The sequence below is a fragment of the Haliotis asinina genome, chromosome 1 (assembly GCF_037392515.1).
Source record: "Haliotis asinina isolate JCU_RB_2024 chromosome 1, JCU_Hal_asi_v2, whole genome shotgun sequence".
Classification (NCBI taxonomy): domain Eukaryota; kingdom Metazoa; phylum Mollusca; class Gastropoda; order Lepetellida; family Haliotidae; genus Haliotis; species Haliotis asinina.
In genome coordinates, this window is record NC_090280.1 from 48,936,351 (window position 1) to 48,963,380 (window position 27,030).

Below are 27,030 nucleotides of genomic sequence, written 5' to 3' on the forward strand. Positions count from 1 at the left end.
GCTGTTGTAAGTGTGGCGATTGACACCTCTGCACAAATACCTGCTGTTGTATGCGTGCGAGAGACACCTCTACACAAATACCTGCTGTTGTATGTGTGGTGAGTGACACCCCTACACAAATACCTGCTGTTGTATGTGTGGCGAGTGACACCTCTACACAAATACCTGCTGTTGTATGTGTGGCGAGTGGCACATATACACAAATACCTGCTGTTGTATGTGTGGCAATTGACACCTCTGCACAAATACCTGCTGTTGTATGTGTGGCGAGTGACACATATGCACACATTGGTGCTGTATTTCCTCCTTACATCACGTCATTACCCCAGGATCATAACATTCCTCGTCTGCAGAACTAAACACTCCCAAGGTTAGAATTACTTCCCTTAATGAGGAATAATATACTTCAAGTATAATGTATTGCAATGTGGGTGTTTGTTTTTACATATTTGTAAATATGCATTACATAACAAACAGTCAAAACCGAAAGGATATGGAAAGACTGTGAACGAATCATATGGACATTGAAATTCATATCGACTTTCCCGACCTTTGTCCTGTGTATAGACACAATATAATATGCTACACTATGTTATATACATATTGTGTATATAGTACATGGCCAGATGCTACACAATGATATACAATTATTGTGTATATATTACATGGCCAGATGCTACACCATGTCATACATATATTGTGTATATAGTACATGGCCAAATGTTACACTATGTTATACATATATTGTGTATATAATACATGATCTGGTGCTATTTCAAGTTAAACATATATTGTAGGTGTAATTTATTCAGTTTTACGCACATTGTCAGATAGCTGCTGGATGAGAATCACCAGCGATATCGTGACATGAAGATCATGATTACTGCACCGGATATCTGCTCATGTTCTCTTGTGTCGGTCACACAGACAATGACAATGTATTTCATCCCTGTCACAACTGGCGGAGCTTGATACATGAGTGTTTCCTGTTCATGCAACGCATCTTTCCGGAGGGTTGTGACCCACACGCCATGGAAACACACACTTAGTATATCATTTGCTGTGATAAAGCGAAGTTGTGTGTTGTAAAGACCTAACTTCAAGTTTAAAAATATTTGACAACACTGTAGTGAGTGAGTGAGTGAGTTATAATTTAACGTTACATCGGCAATATTTCAGCCATATTCATGACTTTCATGGAAACGATTTAAACTTCATCTAAGAAAACATCAAGTAGCTGTCAGATGATTTGTCCTTTCAAATATGTGGGGGCCGGGGGAATATGTCATCTTCTGATGACGCTTGTTTTCGACCGAATCTGTATTTGATATGGATCAACTTAACGATGAATGGCATGCTTAGTTCACCATCAGAATGGTACATAAATTGATACTAGAATCACCAATATCAGAAAAAAATACATATCAATTCTATATCCCATATAAAAGAAAATGGGAAATAGAATTGATAGAAATGATAAAATGTTCGGATCTGGTAACCATGGCTTTTCTGATAAAAAGGTAAAATGCCCACACGAACTCTCAGATCCTCAACCAAACAACTCTACATTCGACTATCCCAGCAACTATTATTCCCAACTACATTAAATAACAAAATAACAATTTGGGCAAATATGCGTCCCCGAAACCGAGAAACTCATTCGTAATAATTCGAAACGTCTTTCACGCCGACAACACAAATTGTATCCACCCTTATTTAGTGCTAAGAGAGCATTCGACTCTGTTGGTAGCTCTAAATTATAGTTTTGGATCCTAAAGATCGGATTTCGATCAAGCATAATATAAGACTAAGAAATGGACTGTTGAACAATGTAAAACGCTAACACGAAACTTTACAAGTGCCCATCACTTTGTTCTCTGCATTATGTGAAATTATGTTATTTGTATATTGTATACTATATACAAATGTATATGTGTATGTAGACCGGAGGCCTTAAATACAATAAAACCTCTTGACTTTCACCACAACTTCGGGTTCGAATACCAGTGTGCATAATTTCCCAGCCTAATACCTTGTGTCCAGATATGAATGATATATGCTTCTCCTTAGACCTTAGGTCTTAGACCTTGATGATGGACTGAATCTAATAATTTTAAGTTGCTTTTGCAGGCTCCACCATAGACAATGGAGCCATAATCAAGTTTAATAAGCACGAGAGATCGATATGGATGGAGAAGGGTAGCTTGATCCCCTCCCCATTTAGAATTTGAAACCACTTTCAACAAGTCAAGTGCTTTCAGGCATTTAGTTTTAAGTGACTTAATATGCGGTAAAAACGTTAAGTGTGAGTCAAAAATGAGACCCAAGAACTTAGCTTCCTTCACAACTTTAATTGGTGTGCCATCTAGAGATAGTTCAGGGTCTTTATGTGGTTTATATCTACGACAAAAATGTATACAGTTAGTTTTCGATTTAGAAAATTTAAAGCTGTTTTCAAGACACCATTTATTAATCTTGCTTAAACACAGCTGTAGTTGCCGTTCAATGGTATGCATATTTTAAGAAATATTAAAATCATTCACAAATAACTATCCATCAATTGAATCGTTTAAAACTTTTGATAAACTGTTGATCTTTATACTAAAAAGTGTGACTGACAAAATACTACCTTGTGGAACACCCCGATCCTGATTGTAGTGATCAGACAGGGTAGAACCCAAACGGACTTGAAATTGTCTGTTATTTAAAACATTGCCTATGAATTCAGGCAAACGACCTCGCAAACTGAAATCATGTCAAGGTCAAAAAAGATAGAGACAGCGTGTTGTTTATTAACCAGGGCGTTTTTCACAAATGATTCTAAACGCACTAAGTGATCGACAGTACTTCTGTTTTTCCGGAAACCACATTGTATATCTGTGATAAGGTTATTTGTTTCCAAGTACCAAACAAGTCGATTATTTATCATGCGTTCCATGGTCTTGCAAACACAGCTAGTTAATGAAATCGGAGGATAATTGGATGGATCGGTATGATCACGTCCAGGTTTAGGTTTAGGTATTGGTACTACTATGGCGTGACGCCATGAAGGAGGAAAGTTACCTGATGTCCAAATATCATCAAAAATATTTAGGAGAGTTGCTAGACAGGATTCTGGTAAATGTTTCAGGAGTTGATAGTGTATGTTATCAGCTCCTGTAGCAGTGTCATGAGCTTGATCAAGAGCAGTATGGAGTTCATGAATAGAAAACGTTGCATTATAATCTTTCCCATTATCAGAATTGAAATTAATAGTTTTCTTCTCTTGTTGTTTTTGATATTGCTGACGTTTAGGTATATAATTAGAAGGGGAAGAATGTTTAGCAAGAATTTCACCCAGTTTATTTGCAATATCTGATTTATCAGTAAGTAATTGATCTCCATGTTTAAGATGATGGACGGTAGATTTAGTACCTGTACCTTTAATTTTCTGGACCATGTTCCACACCTTGGATATGGGTATCCGAGAATTTATTTTCGATACATAATTTTGCCAAGATTGGCGTTTGTTCTGTTTAGCATTTAAAATTTTAAATTTATTGAAATTATGCACCATAGGATGGCGACGGACCATCGTTGAACCATGGTTTTCTTATGTGTTGAACTACAGAGGACTTTGGTATACATTCATCAGCTATGGAATTCAGTTCCTCAGAAAAACATTTAATAGCATCAGGAACGTCAATAAAACGCCTTTTTAAAATTCCGCCTTGATGATGGAGGCACATCAGATGGAGTTATAGATTTTAATATAGTAGGGAAATGGTCACTTCCACAGAGATCATTGTGGACTGACCAATCAAACTCATTAAGTAGAGAAGAATCTGCAAGCGACAGATCTAGAGAAGGGTAGGTGCCGGTTGTAGGGTGGAGATAAGTACTTGAATCATCATTGTATAAACATAAGTCATTATTGGAGATAAAATCTTCCAGTATTTGACCTTTTGAGTTAGTGTTTGTACCACCTCATAGCGGCTTATGGCCTTTGAGATCACCCATTATGATACACGGTTTGGGGAGTTGATCATAGAGACCTTGCAGATTTGACTGTTGAAGTACTGAGGAAGGCAGTATATACAAAGAGCATATTGTAAAAGTAACGTGAAGAGTAAGTCTCACTGCATCGGCTTGGAGGTTAGTTTTAAGAGCTTCAGAACTATGGATAACATCTTTTTTAACGAGGATTGAAGATCCTCCAGTGGCCCTGTCACCCGGAGTAGAAAAATAATTGTATGCATCAAACTGACGTAAATTAAAAGTATCTGTCTGTTTCAGGTATGTTTCCTGTAAACAGAAAGCTGATGGTGCAAAGTCTTGGACCAATAGCTGTAGTTCATTAAAATTAGTCCATAATCCTCTACAATTCCATTGTATTATATTTTTGGAAGAAACTGTGGTGGGTTGATTGGGGATCTACCCCGCACCGTTTTAGAGGGCGACAAGCTATGTTATCGAGGATGGATGTTATCAGACACATCAATATCTTCTAGAAACCCAAACTTAATTTGATCTTGTCTGACACTTTAGGAGCTCGATTTGGTCTTGAAGTGTCTGATCTTGATTTGATCTTTGTTTTACCTGTCTGGTTCTCATTTTTCCCTTGTTGTGATCCAAGTTGAGAAACGGGAGATTGTTGCTGAGAAAGGTCCTGCTGATCAGGAAGTGAATCTGTTGTCTGTGTTGATTGCTCAGGAGAAAGGTTTTTAGGAATGTCTGTGTTTATCCACGTCAAGTCTGTTTGACAGGCATGTGACAAGGTAATGACTTGAGAAGTATTTTCTTTGTTGGTCATTTCTGATGGTTTTCTGGCAATGGAGGCATACGTTTCACTAGTATCCCTTGACTGTATCAACGTTTTGGCTTCAGCAAAACTGACATTATTAGTGTATTTAATCCTGTTGATCTCCATCTGCTTTTTCCAAGTGGGGCAATCCTTAGAAAATGCTGAATGATTTCCATTGCAGTTAGCACATTTTTTTGAGCTACTTTCACAATGATCTTCTGTGATATGAGTATTCTAGGCACGGTCATCACATGTAACAGACAATGTGCAAGTGTTCACACCATGTCCAAACGTCTGGCATTTGAAACACCTCAGAGGATTGGGGATGTATGCATCAACATTAACGCTGGAGTAACCTGCCCTGATTGACTTGGGTGGATTTGGTGCAGAAAAAGGTATGTGTTAGTTGGAACACTTTCATTGTTTTTTTCGAGTGGAAAATCTTTTGACATACATCACACCTTGATCCTTCATTTCCGATGCAATGTGAATCTCGGTGATATCTGCAAATAGACGATCTCGGTCTCGTACAATACCTTTACTGGTGTTCAGTGTTCTATGTGCAGAGACCTTAACCGGAACTCCAACGTTTCAATGGACAACAGGTTAGTTGCTTGCTGTTTTCTATTACATTCAACTAATAAACATCCTGGATGCAAGCGTTTCACATCTTTAATGTCTCCTGCTATTCCATGGATACCCTTAGATATCGCAAATGGATTCAGCTTTAAAGGCGTATTATCAAGAGTCTTAAGGATCAGAAAACGAGGCCAGTAATCAATAGATTTGGAGGGTCGCTGTTCATCGTCATCATTATCGCGTTTCGTTTTTTTGTTTGGGGTTTGGTATTCCATGGTAAGTTAGTATGAATTCGTCATCCGAGCTCCCCAGCCCCCACGGAGTATCACAAGGACAATGCTAGGAGCAAGCGGGTTTCCAGCCTGCAGCACCAAGGATACCCGGATGATATACTCAAGCAGAATAATCAACAAGTAATTATTCTACCAGATTGGCCCATGAGCCACTGCCTTCTGGACAGAGGACTCAAGGCATGATACGAAATTTGAGTTATTCAATCACAAAATAGACATATCATCACAAAGCCATGACAGCTGACAAAAGACAAAATGGTTCCTAAAAATTTATGCAGTAAAATTTACATGTACAGGGTTTAGCATGACCAACCGATTGGTTGAACCGGGCCCATTCAACCTCCCATCTAGGTAAGTAAGGGTCGAAGGGGTGTGTTGAGCAAAAGGAACGCGGTCACAGGCCCCCAGTGCCCTCAACCCCCAGACTCCCGTCCTCCACCGACACAGGGCCGCAACCCACGGCAAACAGGTTGGTGGACCATATATCCCCCCCGGGTCCACAACGGGGGTGTCGGCGAGCTCTTCGCGTTACCCAGCACCCACCACGAGGATGTGGCTCGTCACGGGTGCCAGGTCACGGTGACCTGGAACCAGCAAAGTGAACCTGCTCAACCTTGTCACCTCTGACCAGTTGCAGTATAGTACATTTGTCCTGGACATCTTAAAATAGTAGAGTCAAATGATGTAAAGCACTAAAGCATTAGTAAAGAGACCGTTCTCAGAAATGATAGATCTGAGATTGTACCACAGCAAAAATCACTTCTACAGACAAGGGCTTTGTTTTTGGGCGTTGGTAAATAGGTTTCGCGATATCTTTTGTCCTGTTTCTCACAGTTCGGAATAAGCCAGACAGAACTTTCATAAGAAAAGAAAACATTATCCCAATCTGTATTTTTTGTGAGCCCTACCCCGCTTAAGCGTGTTTCTATTTGTGCATCTTGCACCACAGAAGAGGAAATGCCGTGCTTTTTGACTCATGTATTTCATGTGTAAGGGGTTCATTATATACCTGACTAAATCATGTCATTTCTGGTATTATCAGCGTTTCTCAATTTCCTCTACTCACAATCTGACCAAGTTGCCGGCGATCTATAGTTCTGAACTTCCTTAGTCTCCCTGCCCTGTCTTGTGATCAGTCCCAACACCTGACTGAATATCCTTCAAAATCCTGTATACTGTAGACAGAGGAATGTCATGCCTACCAGCTAACTCTTTCGCTTTAGTCACGCCCTTCTACAACGATTTAGAACCGGCTTTCTTTTCTCTCCTGCTGTTAAATCTCCCATGTCGCTTACTCATCGGAATTATCTCTTGGTGTGGTACGGTTCATTCATAAACATACAAGGGTTGCCTCTAATATTGAGTGCCTTACTACACAGTGTGACACCTATTCTAAAATCCTATTGATACACAGGGATTTTCACAATAGTTTCTGGGAAAACTGTATATACTACAAATTAATACACAAACTGCATAAAGCGTTCATAAAATATTCATTAGATTGGGTAATTTTACGATAAACAATTACAGGCTCCAGAAAATCATTTATTCTGTTGAAACTTTTTTTTCAGTTCGTTTCTATGTAAAACAAGACAGAGAGAACCAATAACGTTTGGAATAATGAAACATGTTTGTAAATGGAAGTTGTGAGTTGAGGGCTAGGAACAACTACTTCGCAAAGTTGTATAACAGTCAGATGCTAACAAGGCTCTGTATCTAGTTGTACTAATGCCTGGTGAAGGAGAGTTCCTCAAGTTGTGTTGGTGTTGGTGTTGGTGTTGGTGTTGGTGTTGGTGTTGGTGTTGGTGTTGGTGTTGGTGCCGGTTAAGGTCTAATGTGTGTCTGTCTCGAGTTGTACTGATGCCGAGTGAAGGTCTTCTGTGTGTCTGTCTCGAGTTGTACTGATGCCTGATGAAGGTTAGTTTCTCAAGTTGTGTTGGTGTTGGTGTTGGTGTTGGTTAAGGTCTAAAGTGTATCTGTCTCGAGTTGTACTGATGGTGAAGGTCTAATGTGTGTCTGTCTCGAGTTGTACTGATGTTTGGTGAAGGTCTAATGTGTCTCTGTCTCGAGTTGTACTGATGTTTGGTGAAGGTTCCAGCATCTTGTTTAAAGTGGCAAATTAGCACACATTAAGTTGCAGTTACCTTACAGCATAAAGGACCCCACCACGTTAAGGTTTATATATGAGTATCAAAGTTTAATGTGTTGTCATACTTTGTGTTTGAGCACAACTGACGCGCCATATACTACACAGTGAGTGAGTGAGTGAGTGAGTGAGTTAATATTTATCGTCACATCGGCAATATCGCAGCCATATCGTGACGAGAACAATACAAAAAATCCGTGATATAAATCAATAATACTTGAAACAATCTAAAAACTGTAGACAAAGAACAGCAAAATCCCTAGTATATCACAGACATTCATTTAAAACTAGTAATGATATCTAAAACAGTTTCATTACTGAGGATAATACAATATAAAAACGGGCTATAGATTGCCAGCAACTGAAGGTAGATCACCATACTAGGGACCATGGGGACTTACAATACTTTCGCTACCTGCATGGACCCTAGCTGGATTTACATCATCCCTTCAGCCGCTAGCAATTTCGTCATATCTAACCATACATTAAAACTACACGTATGCTACGAGTAAAACAGTGGAAAGCTTTAATTTACTTAGGATGTTATGGGACTTACGTACCCTCTCAGGAGGACAATAATTTTACTGTACATTAACCCCCCTTGAGGATACTGCCACTAACAATCTCAGTTACTAATTGAAACTTCCATTCGTAAAATATTTATCTATTTACAGCTCAGACAACAAATCTAAATCTTTTTAAAAAGCAATAATTAAATGAGAACTATTATTTAAAAAAAGATCCTTCAAAATTCGTGAATTAAAATATTTATCCCTTGTGATGGAATATTCTACACACGTTCATCACAAGGGATACAAAACGGAGGATCTTCACATTTCAATAGATATTGATGTGGATACCTGGTGTATACTACACAGAACAACAGAACAGAACAGACTGTTTATCATCTGAGGAAAAATAAATTGTATACCCAGCGTTACAGGTATGAAGTGTTGAGGCCTTTTGTGGCGGCCTATGTTCGACAGCAGCCAAGACGTGTTGGTTTGCAGCGCGACACAGCAAGGTTTCACATCTCCAGAATTGTTCTAGAATACCTGTACAAGCTTAATGTCAACGCATTGCTTTGCTTTCTTGTTTGTTGGTTAAACACATTAGGTGTTATATTTTAGATTTGATATAGATTAATACTCCGCCAGAGAACAGATCAAACAAAACACATTATATGAAATAAAGGCAAACTTGTTCAGACCTACAAGGTGGACTTTTTGTTGAATGTTAGTTTTCCACTCATGAGGTAAAAGACCACTTCAGTCTTGCAACTCACGTAGGTCTGAAAATGAAGGGAACATCTTGTGTTGTTAAGGCTGTGGTTGCCGACAGCGATAAGATAACAAAACAACAAACAACTGTACCGAGCACGCTATGTCAAGAAATAGAAACTGAAGCATTTGTTCAGGAGAATTGTCTTGCGAAATATTTTCTGAGACGTTTTGAGTGCATAAATGTAAATCGTCAAAGAATAAAAGCGATTTCACGAGCATTTGCACATTTTTCACTTTTCATCTTTACTGTTCGCAGTGGTAAGCCACTGTACTGTTGCTCCCTCATGTTCCCATATGTTCCCATATGTTACCTTATGTCCATGTGTTCCTAATGTTCCCCTGTTTCCGTACGATTCCTTTTCATTCACTTATATTTCTCTATATTTCCAAGGCTTATGATTTCTTACTTTCCTTTTGATTCCTTATGTTCCCTATGAATCCTTGTGTTCCCTTATGTGTTCCATATATCTCCTTATGTTTCCTTATGATTCCTTATTTTTCCTAATGTTCTCTAATGATTCTTTATGTTACCCAATGATTCCTTATGTATTCCAAACTGAATTATGTGAACACTTTATATTTTGAATTGTTGGCAAAGTTGTTCTTTAAAGTCAGTAAAATCCTTTTAGGCCGAAACGGTTCGCCAACACACCGACTAATCATGGGCTCAGACGCAGCATATTGGCTGCGCAGAAGCACGTGAATTTGCGAAAAATGGCAAAACGTGCATCTCGGAGATTTTGCAAGATGCTTGTCGAGAACTGGTATACAAAGGCAGCGATTCGGTAGCCATACATCTCAGCTGACGGAAAACCACCGAAATTATGCCACGGCTAACAACGTAAGAGAGAGATGTGGACATAGGTATCAGGCAGGTGGGCGCCAACAACAACCATATTGCACGGGCCCTGAACTGTACACATGGTACCATCATGACGCTGATCCAGCACCCAAGACAGGCCAGGATTAGGCAGACCAGGTGTGACGACCCCAAAGGAAATCCGCCATCTGCTAACTCTTCATCTGCGCGACAGGGTCATCACGGCAACGGAAACGGCGGCAACAGCTCTAGGACATGTCATCAGTCGACGTACCGTGCTACGTTGTCTACGTGCAGCAGGTATCAGAGTGTTTTTTACAGACAAAAGTCTAGTCACCATGTTCCATAATGATGGCCGCGTGACCTTTGTAAATTGTTGTATACACGATTGGTCGTATACCTGGAAACTTGAACGCTTAGAGATGCAGAGACTACCTTCTTCAACCCGTGGCAATACCATTTCTTCGCCAGCAACAACAGGGAACACTTCTGCAGCACGACAACGCCAGGCCCCACACAACAGAACTTCTTGAACGTACAGAATATCCAAGTTCTTCACCGGACTGAAAACCCATAGAGCACTTGTGGGATCACCTGAATCGCCAGATGAGAAGACGACCACAACCCTTAGGGAACCCACAAGAACTTGCTGCAAGAGGTGGTCACACTGGTTATGTTCTAAGGATGTGTATGCGTGAGTAGAGAATTTAAATGACTGAGGCATTCCATGATTGACTCTTGTTGTATCTGTGAACAGTGCTGTTCCAACCCCTCTGTCCATTACATGACACATGCTCCCCATCTGTGATGAGTTTCTCATAGACACTATTGGTGCATTGTCCCAAATGATGGCTTCAATAAATGTACTATAATTTAGAAAAGTATGTTTTCCTTTGATTTTATCGATCATTAATAAAATGCTCACTATCTTTGTAACAGGTATTGTGTCCAAAGCCTACATATAGCTTGAACAGTGTTAAGATTTCGGATAATGAATAATGTTGCGGGCAATACCGATGCTTACATCTAGAGTATTAAGTGTTTTGCAAAGTGTAAAATGTGGATCTTCAAACAGAAAACGTTTGCCAGCCTTATTTTGCTTTGCTCTACTTTATACCTTCAAGCATTAATTAGGTCTCTATCGATTTGTACAAACTCACGAACATGACTGAGATGTGAATTTGGGTCACGTGATATTCTCAAGTGAACTCTTTGTTACAAAGGTTCCGCGGAATTCTGACACTTCACCAGCCCTTTTCATCAATTTTATGACGTGGTTATGTTCCTTTGAAGAGGTTTTCAGGCTCAGTAAGCACACGTCTATAGACAGTGAGACATCAGCTCAGAATGAGTATCCACGATACTGCTGTTCTTACAGAGCCCAGGAAGCAAATCTCACATCCAGACGAACAGGAGCTTTCTAAATGTTAATGTTGAAGGTTACATGTCGTAAGTATGACGGTGTACCGGCTTGGTGTTATGCCTTACTTCATCTCCAGTTTATATGGCATGGTAATTGTGAGATTTACTAAATCTTACAACGTTTTTGACAGAGTACACTACAGTTGTGAAGGAGCGTAATAAACAACTATTATACCTTATCATAACCGTAGTTCGCTACACGCATTTCGACTAATTACATAGCAAGTGACGGACACCACACAACAGTTCGTTATATCCGTCAGTACGTTTTAAGCATGTTTATTATATCTGTCAGTACGTTTTAAGCATGTTTATTATATTCGTCAGTATGTTTTTCGCATTTTTGTAAGTTGTAAACATGCTTGTTACATACGTCAGTAAGTTTTAAGCATGTTTATTATATCCGTCAGTATGTTTTAAGCATGTTTATTATATTCGTCAGTGTGCATTAAGCATGTTTTCATATCCGTCAGTATTTTTTACGCATGTTCGTTATATGAACGTGTTGACTGTGGAATGTGAAACACTTACTGTGATGTTGTTTGCTGTCTAACATCGCACTGAGCTAGATTAGAAACCTTGTCGGGGACCAGACAATGCAGTGATTGATATTCTGGGCATCGATCTATACAATGACATACAGGTTCAGCGAGTCTGACTACCCGATCCCGCAAGTGGCCTTTTACAAATACAATGTTGATGACAAATTCTAACCAGACCTAACCAATTTTAATCACGCGTGGGATGTTTAATGTATTAAAAGTATGCTCTCTACATGGAACCCACGTCATTACGGATCTGGCTACCTTCTGGCAACCGGTGACTGGAAAATAAATATGGATCTTAACATGACGTATCTGGATTTACATTTGACAGAAATTCTAATACTTTTTTCTAGGTTGAGCTACATAAAATTCCAAAGGAAGCACGATGCAATAAAGTTAAAAAATATATACCACCAAGTTGTCCCCCTCAAAAATCTATAAAAAAATTAAAAAGAAAGTCCTACCGCCCTAGTCATTTATGAAAAAAATGTGCCCCAGAAACATTTTGTTGTGCAGCCTAACATAACAGTATGAAAAACATACCTACAAAGGTTTCTAGTTTAGACTCGATGGTCAACAGAGAATTGTAACGCCAAATTTGTGAACTTTATACACAGCTATCCCTTTTTGTTGAAGACAATGACCTCAAAGGGTACTTACCGATTTAGTCTTTGGTTTTATAGTGTCGCTCAAACAATATCCAAAATGAATTACGACATACCACTACACATAGTATTTCAGTGTATTTCGATCTTTTACATTTTTTAAGACGCAAACTGGAAGCACAATTTATGTAACGCAGTTTGCCTTGTTGCAAGCATGAAACCAGCTAGATGTATTTAACACACTTCAATGTGTCTCATTTCTTTGTAGCTTTGCAAGAGACAAAACGAAGGTTTAGTTTCTGTAAAGTAGCAGAACTTGTTCAAAGCCTCTGTTCACGGTTGCCAGTCCGTAGAGTCATGTCGGCTTCTGTTTTACTTCTGGTACTTTGGGTAGCCTCTCTCATTTTGAGTAACGTAGAGGCACCAGCTTGTGTCTGGCTGAACAATGTGCATGTGGTGTCTATGAACGACGTCACCGTGGAGGAGTTGAAGACATGGAGTCACCCTCTGTTCTCCACTGGGGTGTGTCTGGCTGAGTGCTGGGGTGACCCTCACTGTGTGAGTGTCCAGGTGGACGAAGTGGGTGACAGTTGTCTTGGGTACACGGTCAGCCTCGAGGTGGAAGGAACATTTCAACAAACACCAGCTTCTGGCGTCAAGACGTATATCACAGACAGAGGTAAGTTTAATACACGCTTGTCTATGCAACCTCCTGGGGTTTCATGTTAGAACCTCTGCCGTTTGATTAGGTTCGCAGCATCGGTAATTCGGTTGGTGGATTGGATTCAACAACTTCTGGACAGGAATCGCATAATTCGCTTGGAAATCGCGGGAAAAAAGACTGTTCCATGAGCAAGAATTAACATCAACATTTGTGAAAGGTTGGACCTGTTAGACTATTGCTCACAGCTAGGTTGGAGCTAGTGAATGTCATGATCAGGCTATATCATGAAGGGGCGGTTGACAAGTGTGTAGGTACAGTGGGTTGGAGCTAATAAATATCATACACCAGGCTATGTCATGAAGATAAGGTTGACTAATCCAGGTTATAATATGAAGGACGTGAATGAATGAAGCTAGCGAATGCATCAGGTCATAATATGAAGGACGTAAATACATGAAGCAAGTGAATGTCCCAGGTCATAATATGAAGGACGTGCAGTGCTTCAAACTGGTCATTGCCTCAGGTTATAATATGAGAGGCGTGCATTCATGGAGCTGATTCATGTCCCAGGTTATAGTATGAAGGGAATGCCTGTGTGTAGCTGGTGAATGAATACCGTTCTCGATACAGAGTTTAAATTCACTCATGGAAATCTTGTCATTTCTCGTTTACAGCCAACGGTAACTACGGAAGCGGATGTAGTCAAACAGTGCAATGTAATTTCGCCAATGCCGATTGTGCTCCTGGTGGATACTGTCGGTGTGAGCTAGGGTTTGCCTTTACCCCCGGACAAAACACATGTGAACGAGGTAAGTGTAAGTAGTAAATACAATGAGAGTTCTGGATCACCTACCTGCAAAGCCCTTTTAGCCCAATACTGCCCCTGTACTTACCGCCATTTTAGGGACGCCATAATTTCGACTATTTTTTGTCCTCCATTCTTTGTATTCGGCAACATACTGCAACATACGACAATACGCAACTACATGCAAAACATTCAAAACACAAAACGAGTCCAACATACATAAGACAAAATGAAGTTCATCACACTGAGGTTCGAATCTCTGTTTGGACAATATTTTTCAAAAAATAAATATCTAGACTTTTACAATTGCATACTATTTTTATATGTTATCATTAACATATATTTCAAATTTAAACGAAAACGGTGAAAAAATGGATATTTTAGAAAATTCAACCACTACACCTATTACATAAAATATAGTCCAGCACACAGAAAAATAGTCCAAAACAGAAGACAACATGTATTATATGACACAATGCAACAATATCCAACAATATTTGATAACATGCAACAAACAACATGTAACAACAGAACAACATACAACAGCAAATTGTAACCGTACAGGGCAACATGTAACCACACACGGCACTTTATCTTGTTGTGATCTCATTGTATATACTACTGTGTAGAATGTAGATATGTCCTTCATTCCATGATTTCTCATCTCATGACCGTAGAGGCAGATAGTGACCTCTGAAATTATAATACATTGTTACATATGGGATGGTAGTAGCTGTAATCCCCGTTATGGTAGAAACTGGTAACCGCCCGGATGGTAGTAACCTATGACCGATGACCTTTTACATGGTAATACCTTGAAACCTCCGTTATGGTAGTGACCTTTAACCTCAGAACGTATGACCTCCAGGATAGTGGCAATTTTTTACCTCTTTATAAAGTGATGCTACCGAGTTTTATCCCGCTAAATTTGCGATCCTAGCCGGAGTATCTACGACTTCTATTGTGATTTATAGTTTGCGTTTGTGATTTATAGTTTATAGTTTATGATTGTTTAAAAGATTACCCTTATCTAATCCAGGACTGATGGGTGTTTAAACAATACCCACTATAATGTCACATGAAGTGGTTAAAATTGGTTTTATTGAAGTTCAGGCAATATTCCTCTTAAAATTAATATTTCAACTTTATTAGTATCATGCTTAATAGATGGTATACCAATCACTCCAAAATACACCGGTGATCACGATGTGGCAGACATCGTATCGTCATTGTGCAGACCCCGCACCAACGTTGTGACAGACATCATACAATGATGAAGACGTTGTTTAGATGAAGTGCAGATGTCGCTATACACTGAACAACGCAGCTCAAATGCACATATGGATCGAACTTGACAGCCGATCCCTGCTAGTGTTGATCTTGCGTCAACCATGTGATACGATGACATGTGTTTACCAAGTCAGCGACCCTGACCACCCGATCTTGTCAGCCACATGGGAAAATGAAGATCAATTCTAAGCCGTGTCTTCACGGGTCTTTAGATAAACAACCATCGGGGAATTTGATTACAGGTGGTCTAATATAGTGCTGATATGCATACTGCACGCTGCGCGAGCATTGCTACCATGTAGACAAATCAGTATTTTTTTTAGGTTCCCTGAGGGTGTCATTTCTAAAAATACCTGTCAAGCACGAACACGGAGACAACAATGATTCAAAGAAGTCTTTGAATGTCATTTAGAAGTGTAAATACATAAGAATGAAGATTTTATGGATATCAACTTCTTTATGAGAGAACACAACGTTTCGGAGTTAATGCTTACTCCTTCATCAGGTGATTGAGAAAGGGATACAGAGGTGTATTTATATGTACAGGTAAAACAATAACAAAGTAACAAGTGGAATGAGTTAACGAAAGCTAGTATAAACAAGCACTGATAGGAAGCCGATAGTTAAGATAACAATGATGGAAGCCAACGGTAATGCATTACAGTTGATTGGATATGTTTACATAACATGATTGGGGATAAGGATGGAAGCCAATGGTGATACATTACGCATGATAGGATGATGTACATAACACACGATAGGGGGTGAGCATGTATACATGAGGGTTGGTGATGTACAAACACAAGTATGTACTCGGGTAGATAGGCTATACATGAATTACATAGATAGAATGTACACAGGTAGATGAGATTAATTTATCAATAAGTCCCAGGCACTTGGTAGGTACACTCCTTGGTCGCGGTTGATGGCTGGTTTCTGTCTCCGGATCTCGATGGCCTCTTGCAGTTTCCTTTGGCGCCAGTTGTTGTTGTTGGTAGATAGTATCCTAGTGTCCTCCCATCGAATTGAGTGTTCAGGGTTCTTGAGAATATGTTCAGAGATGGCCGATTTCTGGTCGAGTTTCCTGACTGAGGTCTGATGTTCCTTCATTCTGGTGTTGATTGGTCTCAGCGTTTCTCCAATGTATAGGTCGCCACAGTTGCAAGGGATCTGGTAGATGCATCCTCTCGGGTTAGGGTGTTCACAGCTGGGTCCTTTACCGTTGGCTTTTAGGTAGGTCTTGATGGTCTTGCCACTGGAGAAGGTGACATCGATGCTGGCTTTGGTCTTGATGAGGCGTGATATTTGATGACTGATGGGGCCAAAGTAGGGTAGTGCAGCCCTCTCCACAGCTCCGTTCCAGCCCCTCTGTTGGTACCGCAAAGTCGACGACACCTTCACCACCATCGCCTATGACAACGACCCCAATGAGCTCCTCAACCTCAACTTCACCTCAACGACCAACATCCAAGAATCAAGTTCACCATGGAGACTGAGACCAACCAACACCTGCCCTTCCTTGATGTATCCCTCCACACCACAGACGATGGACTTAGAACCTCAGTATACCGCAAGCCGACGCACACCGACCAGTACATCCACTACAACTCCTGCCACCACCCTCAGATCAAGCAAGCTATCATCGCCACCCTTACCAGACGTGCCAAAGCCCTCTGCCACCCCGATGCCCTAAACAATGAACTGGACCACCTCAGAAAGACATTCACCACACTCAACGGGTACCCTCCCCAGCTCGTCACAGCCACCATCAACAAGACCCTTAAGGACCGAGAACCCCGCCCCAAACCTTCTCCATCACCCATCAGAGTAACCATACCCTACTTTGGCCCCATCAGTCATCAAATATCACGCCTCATCAAGACCAAAGCCAGCATCGATGTCACCTTCTCCAGTGGCAAGACCATCAAGACCTACCTAAAAGCCAACGGTAAAGGACCCAGCTGTGAACACCCTAACCCGAGAGGATGCATCTACCAGATCCCTTGCAACTGTGGCGACCTATACATTGGAGAAACGCTGAGACCAATCAACACCAGAATGAAGGAACATCAGACCTCAGTCAGGAAACTCGACCAGAAATCGGCCATCTCTGAACATATTCTCAAGAACCCTGAACACTCAATTCGATGGGAGGACACTAGGATACTATCTACCAACAACAACAACTGGCGCCAAAGGAAACTGCAAGAGGCCATCGAGATCCGGAGACAGAAACCAGCCATCAACCGCGACCAAGGAGTGTACCTACCAAGTGCCTGGGACTTATTGATAAATTAATCTCATCTACCTGTGTACATTCTATCTATGTAATTCATGTATAGCCTATCTACCCGAGTACATACTTGTGTTTGTACATCACCAACCCTCATGTATACATGCTCACCCCCTATCGTGTGTTATGTACATCATCCTATCATGCGTAATGTATCACCATTGGCTTCCATCCTTATCCCCAATCATGTTATGTAAACATATCCAATCAACTGTAATGCATTACCGTTGGCTTCCATCATTGTTATCTTAACTATCGGCTTCCTATCAGTGCTTGTTTATACTAGCTTTCGTTAACTCATTCCACTTGTTACTTTGTTATTGTTTTACCTGTACATATAAATACACCTCTGTATCCCTTTCTCAATCACCTGATGAAGGAGTAAGCATTAACTCCGAAACGTTGTGTTCTCTCATAAAGAAGTTGATATCCATAAAATCTTCATTCTAATGATTCAAAGAGCCTCAAACTGAAACCAGAAACATAAATTCGATAGTGTGTTTGATTCAAGCGTCAGTTGTGTAGTTTGAAACCAATCTGAAGTGTGTAGTACTTTCGCTCGCAGTTTACGTTAAAAGTTTTTTTATTTATTGTAGATCTTGTACCATTAACGTATACTCAACCAGCTGCTAAATGTCGATGACATATATGATGTGCGCCACTGTTGGTTTCAGAATGCGCGTCGCTTGGATCTGGACTAGAAATCTACTTTGGACCTTATGATTTAGGTGAAACCCTTAACATCCACAGTGACTTTACACTGGACGAGTGCAAGGGGGCCTGTCTCCAGCACACAGACTGTGTGGCGTTTGATTTCATGATATCAACCAAGAAGTGTTACCTGGCCAACACTCGATACTTGGATGTAGTCGAGAGTAACAGACGCGTTGACGATGACCATTACTATGGAATGCGTCACTGTGATAAGTAGACATATAATTAGTGGTATACGATGGAACGTGCGGGCTACAACGGTTGTGGCGAACTTGTGGGGGTCACTAACTGAAAATTGTTGTATTTCAACTTCGTTGTACGCATTTGACCTTGACAGATGAAGCCTGGACTGACAACAGTTGCTTGGTTAAGGCATTGCCTTAAGTTGGGATTTTTACCCTTAGTATGCAGGCATTATGTCCTATGGAATTTGGTTTGGATGAGACTTTGCCAAACCGCCGTTTCACTATGTAAATGCCCAATGGAATATGTTTTCATACACAATCTAGTTGATTATTTTAGCGTTACCTATTTATGTCTTATTCTCAAGTATTATCTGATGCTGCATTGAACTCACACATTGTGCTTACGTAAACAAACCCTGATCTCTGGTTGATGTGAGAAAGTGCCCTCACAAATGACCTGTTTCATTTTGTGCGTGACAAGACATTAAGTGTGAATGTTATTGGACAAAAGTAACCAATTACAATAATCACGTAGTAACAAGAACCATGGAGTCACAGTCGCCATGGAGACACAAGAGTGAGTGAGTGAGTTCGTAGTTAACGTCACATCGGCAATATTCCAGCCATATCGTGACGAGAACATGTTCGATATTGAAATGAAATGTGCATATACTATAAAAACCTGTCGTCAAAGGACAGTAAAATAACTAGAATATCACAGTTATCATTTAAAACTAATGTAGAAGGTTAAAACTAATATCACTATTTGGACAATACAACATAAAATACGGGCTATATATCACCAACATCTGAAGGTAGAGCACCATACTAGGGACCATTGGGACTTACTGTACATTTGCTTCCTGCATGGACCCTAGCTGGATTTACATCATCCCTTCAGTTGTTAGCAATTTAGGAAATCTAGCCATATATATAGACACATATTCTACGATTAAAAATATGGACAGTTTGAAATGACTTTGAATGTTTGTGGACTTACGTACCCTCTCAGGAGGACAATAATTTTACAGTACTTTATCCCCCCTCGAGGAGACAGCCACTAACAAGCACAGTTACGAATTTAAACTTCCAGTACTAACATATTTACAAGTCATTTAACAAATCTAATTCTTTTAAAAATTGAATGATTAAATGAGAACTTATATTATTAAAAAGATCCTTCATTGTTCGTGATTTGAAATAGGTATCCCTTGTGATGGAATATTCGACACAGTCAAGCAAGACATGCTTGACCGTGATTATTTCATCACAAGGGATGCAGAACGGAGGATCCTCACCTTTCAATAGGTATTCATGAGTATATCTCGTGTGGCCAATACGACATCGCCGCATGATGACCTCTTCAAATCTGGACTGACAACCCAAGTAGGTATAACCAACAGAAGGTTTTATTGCATGTAATTTATTTATGCCCACTTGGGTGTCCCACTTCTCCTGCATCAGATCACGGATATACGATCGAATGGTAGCTTTATAATCAGTGTAAGGAATAAGAAGTGGTGTCACAGATTTGTTGAGTGCTGCCTTGGCAGCAAGATCAGCCATTGTGTTACCAGAAATGCCAACGTGGCTGGGTAACCAACAAAAGACGATGTCGTATTGGCCAGTAGCAAGTTCATTATGCAATTCAATAATTTCAATTAAAAGTGGATGTTGTGGCCTAACCAATTGCCAAGGAGGAGAAGAAAGAAGACAGGAAGGAGCTATATTATCCAGCTCAATGCCGGCAGCAAAAATAAGTGGTTTCATTCTTAAACCAAGAGGCGGAACAAGAGAAGATTTCTTATTGTATAAATCCTCATACAGAGGATTGAAGACACAGTTATATGCAGGATTTGACTTATTCGTTATCAGCCTCGACATACAGGCTGTCAACAGGTGAAGTTCGAAAGGAGCCAAGACAGAGTGTTAGAACTTGATGATGGACTGAATCTAATATGTTTAGGTTGCTTTTGCAGGCTCCACCATACACAATGGAGCCGTAATCAAGTTTCGAGCGAACCAGTGATCGATACAGGTGTAGGAGGGTAGATTGATCCCCTCCCCACTTGGAACTGGAAACAGTGAGTGAGTGAGTTTAGTTTTACGCCGCACTCAGCAATATTACAGCTATATGGCGGCGGTCTGTAAATAATCGAGTCTGGACCTGACAATCAAGTGATCAGCAACATGAGCATCGATCTGCGCAATTGGGAACCGATGACATGTGCCAACCAAGTCAGCGAGCCTGACCACCCGATCCCGTTAGTCGCCTCTTACGACAAGCATAGTCGCCATTTATGGCAAGCATGGGTTGTTGAAGGCCTATTCTACCCCGGGACCTTCACGGGGTGGAACTGGAAACAACTTTTAATAGATCTAGTGCCTTCAAGCATTTATTTTTGAGGTATTTAATGTGTGGAAGAAAAGTTAAATGGGAGTCAAAAGTATACCCAAGAACTTTGCCTCCTTTACAACTTTGATGGGAGTGTCATTTAAAAATATTTCAGGGTCTCTATGTGGTTTGTATTTGCGGCAAAAATGTATACAATTAGTTTTGGATTTAGAAAATCTAAAGCCGTTTTCGAGACACCATTTATCTATTTTATTTAAACATAACTGCAGTTGTCGTTCAATAGTATGCATATTTTTTCCACGACAAGAAATATTAAAATCATCCACAAAGAGTGATCCATCAATTGAATCATTTAAAAGCTTTGATAGACTGGTTTAATACTAAAGAGTGTGACAGACAAAATGCTGCCTTGTGGGACGCCCTGGTCCTGAGTATAATGATCAGACAGGGTAGAATCCACGCGTACCTGAAATTGTCTGTCAGTTAAAAACTCGGATATAAATTGAAGCAAACGACCCCGTAAACCAAAATCATGTAAATCTTTTAAAATGCCATGCTTCCATGTCGTATCATAAGCTTTTTCTAAATCAAAAACGATTGACACTGCATGCTGCTTGTTAATGATGGCGTTCTTAACGAATGATTCCAATCGAATTAAATGATCTATGGTACTGCGATTTTCACGAAAACCACATTGTATATTTGTGCTTAAATTATTAGACTCTAAGTACCAAGTTAGTCGGTTATTGACCACATGTTCCATGGTTTTGCAAACGCAGCTAGTCAAGGAAATAGGCCTATAATTAGAGGGATCTGTATGGTCACGACCAGGTTTAGGTATGGGTGCAATAATGGCATTACGCCAGGATGGAGGAAATTTACGAGATGTCCAAATATCATCAAAAATATTCAATAGTGTCTCTAAACAGGATTCAGGTAAGTGTTTCAGGAGTTGATAATGAATGTTATCAGCTCCTGTAGCAGTATCGTGAGATTGTTCAAGAGCAGTATGAAGCTCATGAATAGAAAATATTTCATTATAATCTTCCCCATTATCTGAATGAAAATTGATTTTGTTCTTTTCCTGCTGTTTTTGATATTTTTGAAATTTGGGAACATAATTAGACGAGGAGGAGTTTCTCCCAGTTTGTTTGCAATATCAGATTTATCTGTTAACAACTGATCCCCAGTTTTGAGATGATGTATGGTTGATTTGGTACCTTTACCTTTTATTCTCTGGATCACGTTCCATACCTTGGGCATCGGCGTTCGCGAATTTATTTTTGAAACATATTTTTGCCAAGACTGGTGTTTGTTTTGCTTAAATGTGCGTCTTGCTTTAGCATTTAACACTTTATATTTATTTAAATTATGCACCACTGGGTGGCGGCGGAAATAATGTTCAGCTTTTTTCCGTGGTTTCCTAGCTTGTTTACATTCATTAGTAAACCATGGTTTACGTATGTGTGGATTTATAGAGGACTTAGGAATACATTCATCGGCTATTTTGTTGAGCTCATCAGAGAATAATTGGACTGAATCAGGAACATCAATAAAACGATCAGGAATTAATTTGTCCTTGCAAAGTAGTTTGAACAAAGGCCAGTTAGCTTTACTGAAGTTCCATCTTGAGGATGGAGGGATATCACCTGGAGCTATTGCCTGAAGAATGGTCGGAAAATGATCACTGCCACACAAATCATTGTGAACTGACCATTTGAATTCATTTAAGAGATCTGCTTCAGTGAGTGACAAATCAAGAGAAGAATATGTACCTGTACCAGGATGTAAGTACGTTTTCGAATTATTGTTGAATAGACATAGTTCATTGTTTGAAAGAAAGTCTTCTAATATCCTCCCATTTCTGTTTGTATCAGAACTACCCCAAAGTGGATTATGGCCGTTAAAGTCACCCATAATGATACATGGCTTAGGGAGCTGGTCATAAAGAGCCTGAATATCTGTTTGTTGTAGAGTAAAAGACGGTGATACATAAATTGAGCACAAAGTGAAAACAATATTCAAAGTCAGCCTGACAGCAACAGCTTGAAGTGGTGTATTCAGGGGGACAGGGCTATGTATAACACCCTGCCTCACCAAAATTGAAGAACCCCCTGTAGCTCTAGGTCCTGGAGGAGAAAAATAATTATAAGAATCATATTGCCTTATATCCATAAGGTCAGTGTCTCTAAAATAGGTTTCTTGCAAGCAAAATGCCGATGGTTTGAAGTCATGTATCAGTAACTGTAAATCATTTAAATTGTGCCTTAGTCCTCTACAATTCCACTGGATGATGTTAGTTGAGCGGCTCATGGAGGTTCAATTGGAGTTCGTGATTTGGAGTGGGGTCTAGCTCCACTAACTGGGAGTGACGGATTGACCTCTATCTCTAAAGGTTCAAATTGGTTGTGAACCGTGATAGGGGAAGACTCTGGGGAAGGCACCTCCAAATGCTGGATGGTTCTTGTCCTTTTGGATTGTTTCTTTTCCCTTTTGCCATTTTTTGAAGATTTACTCTGACTCTGTGATCTCTCCTCTGCGGTACATTGTGCTGCGGAAGACAAATCTACCGACGGCAGTAATGCTAACCCTCTGTCTGAGAAGTTGATGTAGATACATCAATCAGAACCTGAGAAGTCTGAAAAGTGTCACTGATTATGACTTGTTGATTGACCCAAGATAAGGATGTTTGACATGATTTTGATGTCATAGGAGGTCTGGAAACAAGAGCTCGAGAAGAGACTGCATTTGAGTATAAATTTGACGAAGTGGTAGAAAGGGGTACCAACTTTCTTGCAGAAGAATACGAGATATTGTTAGTGTGTTTGATATGTTGAATTTTTGTCTCGCGTTCATAAAAAGGACAGGATATAGATGAGGCTAAGTGGTCTCCATCACAGTTAGCACACTTAATGCCATTCGTACACTCAGAAAGTTTCTTGTGCACTACCACAACGGCCTATATCAGGGAGCAAGAGACGTAGGGTGCCGTCACTTAACGGCTGCCTCGGCGCTGACCATGCACGGCCCATTCCTATGTTGCACATCGACGTAAAGCTGGTTTCCAGGGCTATCTGGCGGTGTCATCAGAAATGACCTGTTGTCGACAGGTTTGACGTCGGGACGCTTTTAAGTCCGATGTAACTCGAATTTGGGCAGCTTTTCACGCTGCGGGTACTTGTCATGTTTCGTACATCGACCCCAGGGTGTTGATTTGACTCTGGATCGGAAGCCCTGTGTCTTGGCTTTCACGTCATGTGCGACACATGCGGGTGCAGTCATGTTTTCCCACCCTTAAAGCCACCCAAAGCTAAGCCCCGTGCGCGTAACGGGGGCCAAAACAGCTCAGATTTGATATCACCAGGGTTTGATCTATGCATCCTGCGTTCACTAATTGTCCCATCCCGGGAGAAAGCACACATATCATACATGAAACTTCGGCCACGTGCATGAAGCACCTGGGGTTATCACGGGGTCGACATGGGGTGCCTGGTTGGGCGTCCACGCCCATTTTCCCATCTGTTATAGACCTGTAATTTTACCAAGACAAAAGCCTTACTCGGAGAGCATCTTTTAAACGTCACTCGAACGTTGAATATTCACATCCTATTGACAGGTTTCACATCGACGTAAAGCTGGTCCCCAGGGCTATCTGGTGGTAACATCAGAAGTGACAAATCTTTACCGGGTTCGACGCCGGGGCGCTTTTAAGCCCGATTTATCCCGATTTATGGCAGTTTTTTCACGCTGTAGGCACTTGTCATGTTTCGTACATCGACCCCAGGGTTTTGTCTTCGACATGGGTCGGAAGCCCTGTGTCTTGACTTTCGCGTCATGTGCGACACGTGTGGCTGCCGTTATGTTTTCCCACCCTTAAAGCCACCCAAAGCCAAAGCCTGTGCGTGCGGCGGGATGCAAAACAGCTTATTTGATATCACGCGAGTGAGTGAGTGAGTGAGTGAGTAAACATACCTACACATACACTTACGAATTGAAAGCCAGAACTGCCCATTAGCTTTTGGTGTCAGGTGTACGCCATCCTTGGCTAGCAGCGCAGGTCCCATCCTCATGTGCTGGCTGTGTTCCCAAAGGGTGGCATCCAGGCGTCGTCGCAACATCTTCTTCAAGCGCCGGTTCGCCTCCTCCACCTTCCGCTTGTACAAGACTTGAACAAGTCGCCGCACGAAACTATGCCCCAGGATGGCAAAGTGCAGTGGCTTTGAAACAGGAGCTTCAAAAAGTGCGCAGGCCATGACTTGAATGAAGTTAGTCTTCAAGAACGATTTCTGACAATGAGTTGTGTCAAATAATATCAGCACAAGTGCCGTGATGCTCGTATCTGACTGCTAAGTATATATAGCCTGGGTCATTGATAAGTGTTTGTACCGAGCTCTGCATTGAACTCACGGGATCAATCGTTCATGGATTAAGACCTGTTGTTAGCTTAAGCCTGACACGACTCACTCATCTCGTTCAGTTATGGGATAAAACAACGAGTCAATGATTGGTGTTTTCAGTCGTAATTGCCGCCACTTTGGTTGGCTTCCATGTCTCACTCAGAAACTCACGGATTAGGCATTACCATCAAAGCATCAGAGCCAAGCTTGTGTGTCCCACCCCGACAAGCTCTTCTGCAAACATGACACCAGTCACGGCACAATTCCAGACAATGTAGTGATGTGATGTGATTGTGTTTGTCTTGTGTGAGGGTGACCTGTAGTAACACTAAGAATCACAAAGGCAGTGTCTTCGCTTTCTCTCCAGCTGGAATTAAAGACAATACCAAGGCTACATTTCCATACAACATCAAACAACTTCCATACAACATCAAACTATCGGGAGTGCGGATCACACCAGCTGGAACTAAAGACAACACCAAGGCTACATTTCCTTGCAACATCAAACTATCGGCAAACATGGAAACCCGGTACTAAGCATCACACCAGCTGGAATTAAAGACAATGCCAAGGCTACATTTCCATACAACATCAAACAACTTCCATACAACATCAAACTATCGGCAAACATGGAAACCCGGTATTAAGCATCACACCAGCTGGAATTAAAGACCATGCCAAGGCTACATTTCCATGCAACATCAAACTATCGGCAAACATGGAAACCCGGTATTAAGCATCACACCAGCTGGAATTAAAGACAATTTTTCCGGGCCAGTTTGTAGGCATTGAAAATATGGCACCTTCACCCGGTAACATATTATCAATGCCTCGGCCGACCGACTGACTTTGTAGACCTTGATGCAAATATACCATTTCACTTGGGTCAAGGGTTACATCATCTACCCTTTTCCACCTACTTTGTTTATTTCGCGCTTTTAGTTTTTATTAGTGGTGTTAGGTGTTTTTGTTTTGAGTTGGTAATGTTTGAGTTTCGTAGTCACCTTCTCTCTCTCTTGGTAATTTTTTCACGTTAATTTAATGTTTTTGGTTTGGGGTTAAGTGTTTTAGGCGGTGTTACTTTTGTCCTTTTAGTTTGGCATTTATCTCCAGTTTTACGTTCTGTCATTGTCAGTGTTTATTATTCAGTTATACGCACCGCGGTATTCATGGTTTTAGCTTTAAATTTATGTCATTTAGGTTTGGGTTAGCGGTTTAGTTTTAACATTGTCGGTATTGATGATTTTAGCTTTAAGGTTATGTCATTTAGGTTAATTCGGAATGGGTTAGTGATTTAGTGTAGAGAGAAGGACGTGGACTTTCCGTTTTAATTTTATGTTACTTTGATTGGAGGTTAATGGTTTGGATTAGAAGGGAACAGCGTTAGGTTGTTCTTTTAATTTAGCATGCACCATGATAACCATAGCTCACGAATTATTGAATAGCCATACAATTGCCGTACATAATGGACAGATACCTCAAATATGTTAACACAAATGTATCATACAAATCATGAAACCTGGAAGGATACAACTTTTATTCCAAAGTCTGATTGCTGTGAAGGCACACTTGAGTCGACGTAGGAAGGAGGTCGTGGTTCTTCAAGTACTGTTGGCAGTTGAGCTGCTACATGTGAACAACACACACTACGCTTTACATCAACGTGCATAACAAAACGTCAATGTCCGTCTGGCATGTCATGCCGTCGCATCTACCCATCAAGTAGATGTCTCACGTAGCTGTAGACACTACAGCAATAGACCGCTCATTTCCCATATGCCACACCTTAGGGAATCGCAAAGATTTGACACGGCAAATCATGAACAATTACCACCAAATCGACCTAGAGT

The 27,030-nt window shown here is 40.7% G+C and overlaps 1 protein-coding gene across 1 annotated transcript in view; it reads left to right on the forward strand.

The window, feature by feature from the left end:
- Nucleotides 1-27,030, forward strand: part of LOC137292586 (uncharacterized) — a 156,576-nt gene that overhangs the window by 101,190 nt on the left and 28,356 nt on the right. The window lies entirely within an intron of this gene.